The sequence below is a fragment of the Dreissena polymorpha genome, chromosome 8 (assembly GCF_020536995.1).
Source record: "Dreissena polymorpha isolate Duluth1 chromosome 8, UMN_Dpol_1.0, whole genome shotgun sequence".
In the NCBI taxonomy this organism is placed as follows: Eukaryota; Metazoa; Mollusca; class Bivalvia; order Myida; family Dreissenidae; genus Dreissena; species Dreissena polymorpha.
In genome coordinates, this window is record NC_068362.1 from 14,500,103 (window position 1) to 14,510,010 (window position 9,908).

General features: G+C 33.3%; 1 protein-coding gene across 2 annotated transcripts in view; it reads right to left on the reverse strand.

Annotated features, from left to right (window-relative positions):
- The window catches only part of LOC127842689 (glycoprotein-N-acetylgalactosamine 3-beta-galactosyltransferase 1-like), a 47,435-nt gene extending 37,900 nt beyond the window's left edge, over nucleotides 1-9,535 (reverse strand). The window contains exons 1-2 of one of the 2 annotated variants that reach the window (XM_052372326.1): nucleotides 9,040-9,535; nucleotides 6,103-6,296 (exon numbers count right to left, since the gene is read on the reverse strand). The gene's annotated coding sequence lies outside the window, so the exon portion shown is untranslated. The remainder of the gene's footprint in view (nucleotides 1-6,102; nucleotides 6,297-9,039) is intronic. The other variant, XM_052372327.1, reaches the window with a different exon arrangement.
- Between the last annotated feature and the right edge of the window lie 373 nt (nucleotides 9,536-9,908).

Below are 9,908 nucleotides of genomic sequence, written 5' to 3' on the forward strand. Positions count from 1 at the left end.
TCGCCATCGTACTATCGCATTGTCGCTCTCTGGATTTTAATGTGTAACTACGATGGCACTAACGGTATTCCTTACAATCCGGGTCCGCTCAAACAAAATGCAGTCTCAGGCGTGGAAGGAGATAATAAACTTCGCAATACACACATAAACCAAGTCCACTACATGGTCACGAAATGGTTTTCTCTTGCGAGACGGTGATAAAACAAGATGATCAGTTAAAGGCAATCACTTGTGCGCAGGTGGTAAGCGTGTCGGCTGGGGGAAGAACGCTTACCGTATACATGTATACATGTAATAACACAAACGCCTATTATGAGAATAACTTCAATAGTTAAAATAGTTATATTTAAAGATCTATAACGAAAATCAGTTCCCTAGACGGTCATTTTCTAGATTGCGATTAGAGTTTCACATGGCATTAACCATTGTGTGGGGTACTAAATAATACATAGCTGAATGCATCGCCATTGTTTATAATGTCTGATTGGAATAGAAAACAAGAGGGCCAAGATGGCCCTAGTTCGCTCACCTGAGAGGAGTCGGTTTATTCAATCTTTACCAAATGTCATACTTTACCTAGATATTGTCCAGACAAACATCCTGGTCAAGATTCATCATTACTGAACCAAAACAATGGCGTATGGAGTGTTTTTGTTTTTGTAAGATTTGACCTGGTTACCTATATTTTGAGTTAACCCCCTTTACCAAACATCAAAATTTGCTTACAAAAATAAATATTATGACCACGGTTCATAAAATCTGAAACAAAATTGTGACCTCTAGAGTGTTTACAAGGATTTTGTATAATATAATGAAACTTTGAACAATCTAAGGGCAATAAATATGGCATAAATTAATTGATTTTGCTCATTATCAAACTTGACGGAGATCTTTCAGCAACTTTGATAAAGAATGCTTGAGAAATGTGAATGCTAGAGTGTTTACGGACGGCGGACAAAGACCAATCCTAAAACCTCACCTGAGCAATCAGGTGCGCTAAAAATGGCGTTTCACCGATCTGAGCCATTTTCCAACTTGTCCGAGAAATCAATAAAACCAATGTATTGACTAAGTTTCACAATAATTAGGCAAAAAATGTGACTTCTAAAGTGTTCGATCACAATGTTTCCCTCTAGTCACATAAGTAAAACTGCCCCACCCCCTGGCGGCCATGTTTTTTTTACCGATCGTGACCATTTACGAACTCATCTGAGATATATATATAAAACCAATCTTTTCACCAAGTTTCATGATGATTGGGCAAATAATATGAGTTCTAGAGTGTTCACAAGCTTTTTTACTATATAAATATAAGAAAAATGTCCCCCCGGCAGCCTTGTTATGCATCTGACCGGAACCATTTTCGAGCTCAACTCTTGTATCAACGAAACAAATGTTCATACCAAATTTCATGATAATTGGACCAAAAATGTGACTTCTAGAGTTTTCTAATGTTTTTACTATAAACATATAGAGAAAAATGCCCCGCCCACTGGCGGCCATGTTTTTCTACCGATCTGGACCATTTTCAAACCCTTCTGAGATATCAATAAAACCAATGTTTTGACCAACTTTCATGATGATTGGGCAAAAATTGTGACTTCTAGAGTGTTTACAAGGTTTCTCTATAGCCATATAAGGAAAACTGCCCGCCCACTTGCTCCATGTTTTTTCAACGGACCGGAACCACTTTTAAACTCAACCAACATATCATTAAGGCAAACATTTTAGACACAGTTACATGAAGATTGGGCATGAAATGTGACTTCTACAGTGTTTACAAGTTTTTTTTGACCTAGTGACCTAGCTTTTGACCCAGCATGACCCAGTTGCGAACTCGATCGAGATATCATTAGGACTAATCTTTTGACCAAGTTGCATGAAGATCGGACAATAAATGTGGCCTCTAGAGTGTTTACGAACAAATGTGGACGGACGACGGACGGAAGGACGGACGACGGACGGACGACGGACAAAGACCGGTCACAAAAGCTCACCTGAGCAATCATATGCATCTATATGCATTGATTAACATGTATTTCATTTCAAGGTCAGAGGCTTAAAGTTAGTAGTGAATGCTGTGAAATGCATTTGGCCAAAATGTCCATGTGTTTAAGCTGATCAATAATTAAAAAATATGAATTGACCATCACCAGAAGGTTCTGATACTGCTACATATCCAATTTCATCAGGATAAAATATTTGATGATAGCTTATTTTGACATTTTAACTTTTAAGTTACAAGAGTAAAATGTTAGAAAACAAAACAAAAACCCTTTTTTAAAACTACAAATATACCATTATCCGATAAATTGGCACACTCAACTTAATTGCGAGTTACCATAAGCTATCTTGTTTTAGAAAAACTATGTATTTCTTAAAAGAGTTGTGGCTTGATCACGTTAGGAAGATTTATATCTTCGTTTGGAACAATTAAATCTTGCTATGCTCAGTATTTAGAGTTCATATCATCATCACATTGTTCATCAAAATCATTATCATCATCAACTGAATTTATACGTTTAACTTATTTGGCTGTTCGGTCAAAATAAAATAGCTAGCTATTGCAGTTATCATTAAAAAATCGTTCAAACTTGAGTCTAAGGCGCAAAAGGACCTCGAAATATACACACATTTCCTGCTATTCCTCCTACGTCAAGAGTTCGATCTTGCTACAATTTGTTCTTATAACATTTTGGTTTATATTTAATCTGATTTATTGATTACCTGCATTGGTTAAGCGCATTTTATATAATATAGTTTATATTATATATTAAAATAAGTCAAGCACTCTATGTTTTGTTACCATAGTCCCTGTTCAAGAATGACTTAATGAAATGAAGGTGCATATCTGAATGACTCCAATAAAGATTTGAATGACAATAACCTTAAACAATGTTTATATTTGCTCAGCGCCAAGATGGTCACTTAACATTACAGAACAGAGCTGACTTTAAGTAATTCATTCCATGCGTACACACTAGCGTTTCTTTGGAAATTTCCTTTCAAAATCAAATATCAAAATTGCAACACCAAGGCATTTACTAGGTAAAACCCGTCGATAATAAATGACATCCTCGTTTCATATTATTTGTGTAAAGTAGCATACATTTTTTAAATAAAGTAAGCCAAACATGTCACATAATTATAAAGTGTTGGGTATTTTTAACTGTAATTGAAAGGATTGTTAATATCCGTATTTCGAAAGGCTCCGAAGATTTTTGTGTGATTGGCTGCGCGTAAAAGATTTCGTTTGTATAGTTGCTAATTAATGGCTTGAAACAGCTCAAAAAGAAGTCTCAATAAAGCCAGTATACAGTGCAAAATGGAAAAAGTGATTTAGATCATTTTTTTTTACTTCATAATAAGTTTAACATGCAGCAAAAGGTTCGGATATCCAAGGGTAAATATCAACAACAAGTAACAACAACGCCATACTAATACAACGGAATGTCGGCTTTTGCATACCATTACCGAAGCGTACCACTTAGCAGACTGAAGCGTACATCGCAACAGTGTAATAATATGTTCTGTTTTGTATAATCATTGCATGTAAAGATAATAAATGTCGTACGCGTATTGAAACATTTATAATATGTGAAATGTTTTAAAACTATGTATAAAAGAATTGATATATTTATCAGCTCATGTTGTAAATTACGACGTCATTTATTAATTAATCAAGGATAATACAAATTCACAGTTTTAACAATATAAATCTAGTTGTATATAGATAAATCTAGTTGTATATAGATCTAGAATCTATGCTGTTATTGGATACAAACACTAATGCTGCTGCTGTTTTAAAGTAAATTTGATAAATGAACGAAAAACTGATTAAAATAAAAATCATTAAAATACTACTTGAATAATATAATTATTTTACTAAATACAAAATTGCATAATTGAGCGCTGAACTTCTTTCATATTTCGAATTCATGTAAAATACATCTTATGAGCATTTTTTGTTTCTCTGGAAGAATTCTTAATGCATTGGAAGATTAAATAACGCACGAGGATCCAACAGATTTTGATTGGCTGTTATTTCTGGAAGAGCCCTAATTTGCTATAATATTCGCAGGAATAATTAAATCTTCCTTAGGAAGAATTCAAAGTTCATAGGGAGATATAATAGCGCGCGTGAAATGTAACAAGTATTTTGATTGTTTGTTATTATTAGCAGAACCCCGATTGGCTATAACATTTGTAGAAACAATTAATTCTTCCTAAGGAAGATTTCAAAATTCACAGGAAGAATTTATATAACGCGGCTAGATGGGTCATTAGTAACGAATTGTTCATCTGTATACGGAAGATTTATATCTTCCTTAGGAAGATTTAATTGTTTCTACGGTGGATATCAATCTTCCTAGGGAAGATTTAAATCTTCCTAAATCACGGCGATATGGCTTAATACATAGATTTTTTTATGTAACGAATTCTTTATAAATCAACCAAAGATGGTATATACACAATGGTAGATATAACAGTTGTTAAAGAATCGTGTAAACGCATTGTACACAAATGTGAATTTTATTTTCGAAACGTGCATGTTTATTCAGTGTTTTGAGCATTGTAAGCTATTTTTAGTCTGTCTGTATTATAATTTCCATGTTACAGACACTGAATATCTTTTTCATGTTCATATATTGATGTTTAGAATATAATATCAGTAATTCACACGCATAAACTATAAACTTGTCCAAGTATCTTTGGTAGGTTTTGATAAGCAAATTTGGAGACAAAACACTGATCCAAAATTCAATTACTTAAAACATGAATCAATTTTGATGATCAGTTTTTCATGATAAGATAACAACGTTTTATAACATACGAGTGTTATAATATCTTGCCAATGGTCATTGAATTCTAGAAGTATAAACGCCGACAAAAAACAAAACATGTCGGCGTCTTTTTATAGTTAATTAAAAGTACTTGCATTTTATAGTGAGGGACGAACAAGAAATGCATGTTGACCGGCACACATTATATCATCCTCTGCAGAAACGCACTCTGAACTATGTAAACCAAATTCATAAAAACAACACTTAGTAACAATGTGTGGACCATGTATCACCTGAACTGACGTTTGCATTTTCTAATTGTTGTCTAAGGCATTCTTTAAAAGTACTTGTGGTACTCCTAATTATAAAAACATGGTATAATAGGAGATTTACTGTTGGACGGATACGCAGAAAGGTCGGTCATAGGCCTTTCAGAAAAATCTTCGAAACAGTATTCTTTATAGACAAATTAAAAACTATATTACTGGTTTTCTTATTTGTAGGTCTTTATGCAACGTTGGTATTAAACCGAATTGCTTAATAATCACAAATTAGAAAAGCAGTGTTGTTTAGTGGTCGTTTATAAAAGATTATTGTATAATTATTTCCAGTCTGTATGATATAACACTGTAATTGCGATTGTATTCTTAACTATACTTTAATTTGATTCGCTAAGGATCAAAACGTCATTTTCCGCTGTTTATTCGGGGAGTTTAGTTGAATGAAAATGCAAGAGCATTATACAATTCAGAACACAAATTAAAGGCCCTGTTTAAACCTTCCTTATTTAAAGCCCCTCCCATACAAATCTTCTGTCGCCGTGGTGTCATGGGTATGGTGTCGATCCCGACTGTGGGAGTGTCTTGACATCTCCCCGAAAGACACCAAGTATTGGTTTTAGGCACATGTAGCGGACTCGAGAACGTTTCGAATAAGCACGCGTCTTTTGATGTAACCGAGCTAAAATAAATGGGTTTCAACTAAATATTATGTATAAGATCCCCGTGTATCTGCATCCTCAAAGTGCCATATTACAGATGCGACCAATACAAATACGCCTATGCATAATTCAGAAACCCTTGTTAAATTAGCCAAAAGAAAAGATTATAGATAAATATAAGAGATACAGCAAGGACCAATACTTTATTTATCTATAATATTTTCTTTGGGTAAATTTTCCAATGGTTTCTTAATTATACCTATGCGTCTTTGTATTGGTCCCTGCTGTATCTCATTTATGTATCTTTAATATTTTAATTTATAATGCACCTTCCGAGAAAGCTACAACGAAATATATCATCCTTAATAGTATGTGTACCTTTTACATTGGCAATCGTCCTCCTGGTATATTGTCCCGACGTTGCATTATACATGAGTACAAAAGGACAAGTAGCGTGCAAAGAAGTAACACCAGTATTCCTGTGTACCGAGGGGTCTTGCGACATCCGATATTTTTTTCAGCAGGGTTTTCGCTGTGTATCTCCCAGTAAGACTTTATGGAATTAAATGGGCCTGAAAACAAAAACATATTATATATAAATGACACATACCGGTAAGTTTGTCTATTTCAACCTCTATAGACGGCAGCTTTGGTAAATAGGAGTTACAATTTAAAACAACGCATTGAAATTAATGTAAAGTAATGTTAAGTAAAAATAAACGTTGAATAAATGCGTTATTACACAAAACAGGGTAAAATATATTCCTCGATGCTTTTTTTATAAAAAGAGAATATAATAAATGTTGTGTAACTTCTCATTAACAATGCACAAATGTAGTCCTGAACCTGAACAATACGTTATTAAATATAGTTCTCATTTTTATTGAACACATTATAAGCAAATAATATAAGAACCGAAATAATTTTCGAATTGTTATTCTATATCGGTCAATAAGCAACGTTCTTTTATTACAAGTTAAGTAGGATAAGGATTGAAATTAATGTTGTTTGCGTTCGTTTGATTATAAACGCACATTATAGCAAATTATCCGTGCATCGAACAAATATATCCTTAAACGAAAATAAAATTGGAATAAACCGGTTGCATGTTATAAAGTATAAGATACCGAACAATAACAAATCCCACTGAAAGATACTTATCCACGAACACAATTAAAAAGGTTTTAATAGTTGGACAATCAATATATTATTATTGTACACACATACACACACAATAGCATATGGAATCAATAGAACAACAGAATATGTGTAACCCTGTTAAAAACTAGAATAACATATGTTCACCCCCTGTACGTCGATAATCCAAACTGAATTGGATAATTCAAACTGAAGAAAAAAATGGCAACAGAAATAAAGACTCCAGTCATTTATTTCTAAGAACACGTTTATTTAAGGTAAGTTGTGACATTATAAACGTTTTTTTTGATAAAATGTTTTTTGATACAATGCGCTAATAAACCCAGAACATTTAAAAACATGAAACAACCGGCAAATTAGGTAATAGGACAAACATACATGCTGATATTACTCCACAAAACGTTGATGAACAACATCAGCAACTCACTATTGAAAATGGCGTTATCAATGTGATAGAAAAAGTTAATCAATGTGCCTTCCCATCGCCAGAGGAGTGCCCGTGTGAAGAATTGAAATCGCATAAGAACAGGCCAAAATACCTTTGCGTGTATTGTAGTAACGATAAACAAACTTTAATTAAGATAATAAAACACTGCATAAAGCACCATGTTGACAAGCCCTTGAAATACAAGGAGTTTACATTTGATCCCGTACTAAACAAATGCGGTTATAAATCAAAGCATTTTCATACGATTGCCATCAGTCTGGTCCTCTACGTAGCTAAATAAAGCCAATACTATGTGCCCAAACCCCGGCTCTAAAACTAGCTTAAAGGAGCGAATTAACGGTATTTCCCTATATAATGAAATATCAAATATTCAAAATTACAAAAAGTCTAAATTTTATTAACATAAAATCGGAGGGAATAATACGTAATTGATAAAGTCAGAAAGAAAATAGTTTAAAGTCCACAAATATTATTCCCACCAAGGTTTCAATAGGGTTCAAAATCATTCCGTATAGAACTCGCAATCTTTCTATGCTAAAATACCGTTATAAGTCGTTTATCGTCAGTGAGTATGCGCATAGCGAGGTACTGTACAATTCACTGGTTAATATTTTACTACTACTACTTAAATTTTCCCGCGCCGGCGAAAAGGGTCACGGGGATTTTTTTTTATATTATTTAAATACATAATGTACATAATTTTTTTAATATCTATGTCTGTGTATTAAGAAAACATTTAAAATGATCTTTTCAATGTAAATATATTTCGGAAGGTAAAATGCTATACTAGCCGTCGATATGCCCCTTAAAGATGTGTGTACCATTCGATGCAATCTTTTTGAAATAATGTATAATGAATCATATCAGAAATGCCTCAAATAATATTCGAAACCTCTAATAAGGTGAAGAATACACGAATCAGCGGGGCAAGTGCCACATTAATCTGCAGCTTCGACTCGAATCCCTTTACATCAAGTGATAACATAATAAGTAGAGACATTTTTAAATTTCTATGCTTTTCATGCTATCCAAAATGATATGAAACACGTGTTATGGCATCTCTTCGTACGTGGAATGCAAATTTCGCATGCGTATTTTGCTTCTAATCTCAATTGTATATATATGCAAGTTCCGTTGAAATTGATTTCACTAATAACAAAAAAATTAATGCCGATGTTCGTTGAAAGTATTTTTGTATATTCCATTAAACACATCGTGTGAGTTTTCGCTTATGAATAGTTGTTTTCAAAGAATAATACCCAACCTGTCTTTGGAAAACATGTTCAATACATCGCAGTTTGTGCATTAGCCATTTTGAGTTTGGTTATTATCCTCAGAAATTTTCAGATCAGTTTGGATTTATCCATAAACTTTTATACCCGTCCTGCAAACACATGATTTTAACACAGAAACACACTAGGTGTTAAAAGTAAAATTTTAAAGGACATTCCTGATCTAATTTTGCATATCTCTGTTACAGTTTCGTTCGCTCTTTTGTCAATTAACATGTAAATAATTCAACACATAGGTCTCATTTTGTGAAAATAAGCATTTTCCGAAGACAAATTTATCGTTTTTTTACTAGAAAATTATTTAATCGTTGCAAAACTAAAAACGCATGTGTGTGTCCGACATTCATTATAACAAATGTAGAACAATTACGTGATTATAGTTACTAAATTAGCAGAAATTATAAAATACTCACATACCTTTCAGTTTCAGTTTCGGCCGACTTTTTTTTGTTTCTTCAGTTTGAATTATCCAACTCAGTTTGGATTATCAACGTACCGGCGGTGTGTATTCTGCATGCCAGGCATATTTAACAAGACACTTTCCCTCACAAGTTTCTCTTTTGTTATCGATGTTTGAGTGGCTGATACAACCAATGGTCCCTTTATGAAACGGCCAAATTTCAAGGCTTCTGTATTGTCAATTCTTTTTTTTTTTAAAGATTAAACGGACCTTGCATCAATAAACAGTTTCACATGTATTTTCAATTGCCCCAAAAATTCCATTTTTGCCAAGCAGACACTCTCATAAATCGGTTTCGTCATTGACATTTCACTGCAAAATTCACAGGGCCTCAATCAACACAACCAAATGTTCATATTTCAATGGAGTCCCAAATCATATAGCCAAAGTGTTGCATACACACGTAAGATACATGAAATAACCACAACAGGCACTGGTTGGAGTGCCCCGTTCGCAAATTCTTAATGGATTTTATTTCAAAAGAAAAAGAATCGTTTAGAAATATGCTATACTTTCAACAAACCACGATTAAGCGGAATGTAACCATTACTGTTATTTATGTTATTCTTATACATTAACGTCTTTCCAAATTCTGTATTGTTGATCGACAAGCGGTTCACCTCTTTAAGAAGTAAATTAAGTAGAAGCGAAATTTTAGGATAAGAGACTTAGGGTTATTACGTTTTAAACGCCAAGCAATCCACAATTCTCAAAGCACGTGAACCAACTTTCATTTGAATATGTATTTGATTGAAGTTTGAATAATTTATGTTAATTATAATTTTATGAAACAGATGTGGTCTTAATTATATCATTCGCTAAGAAA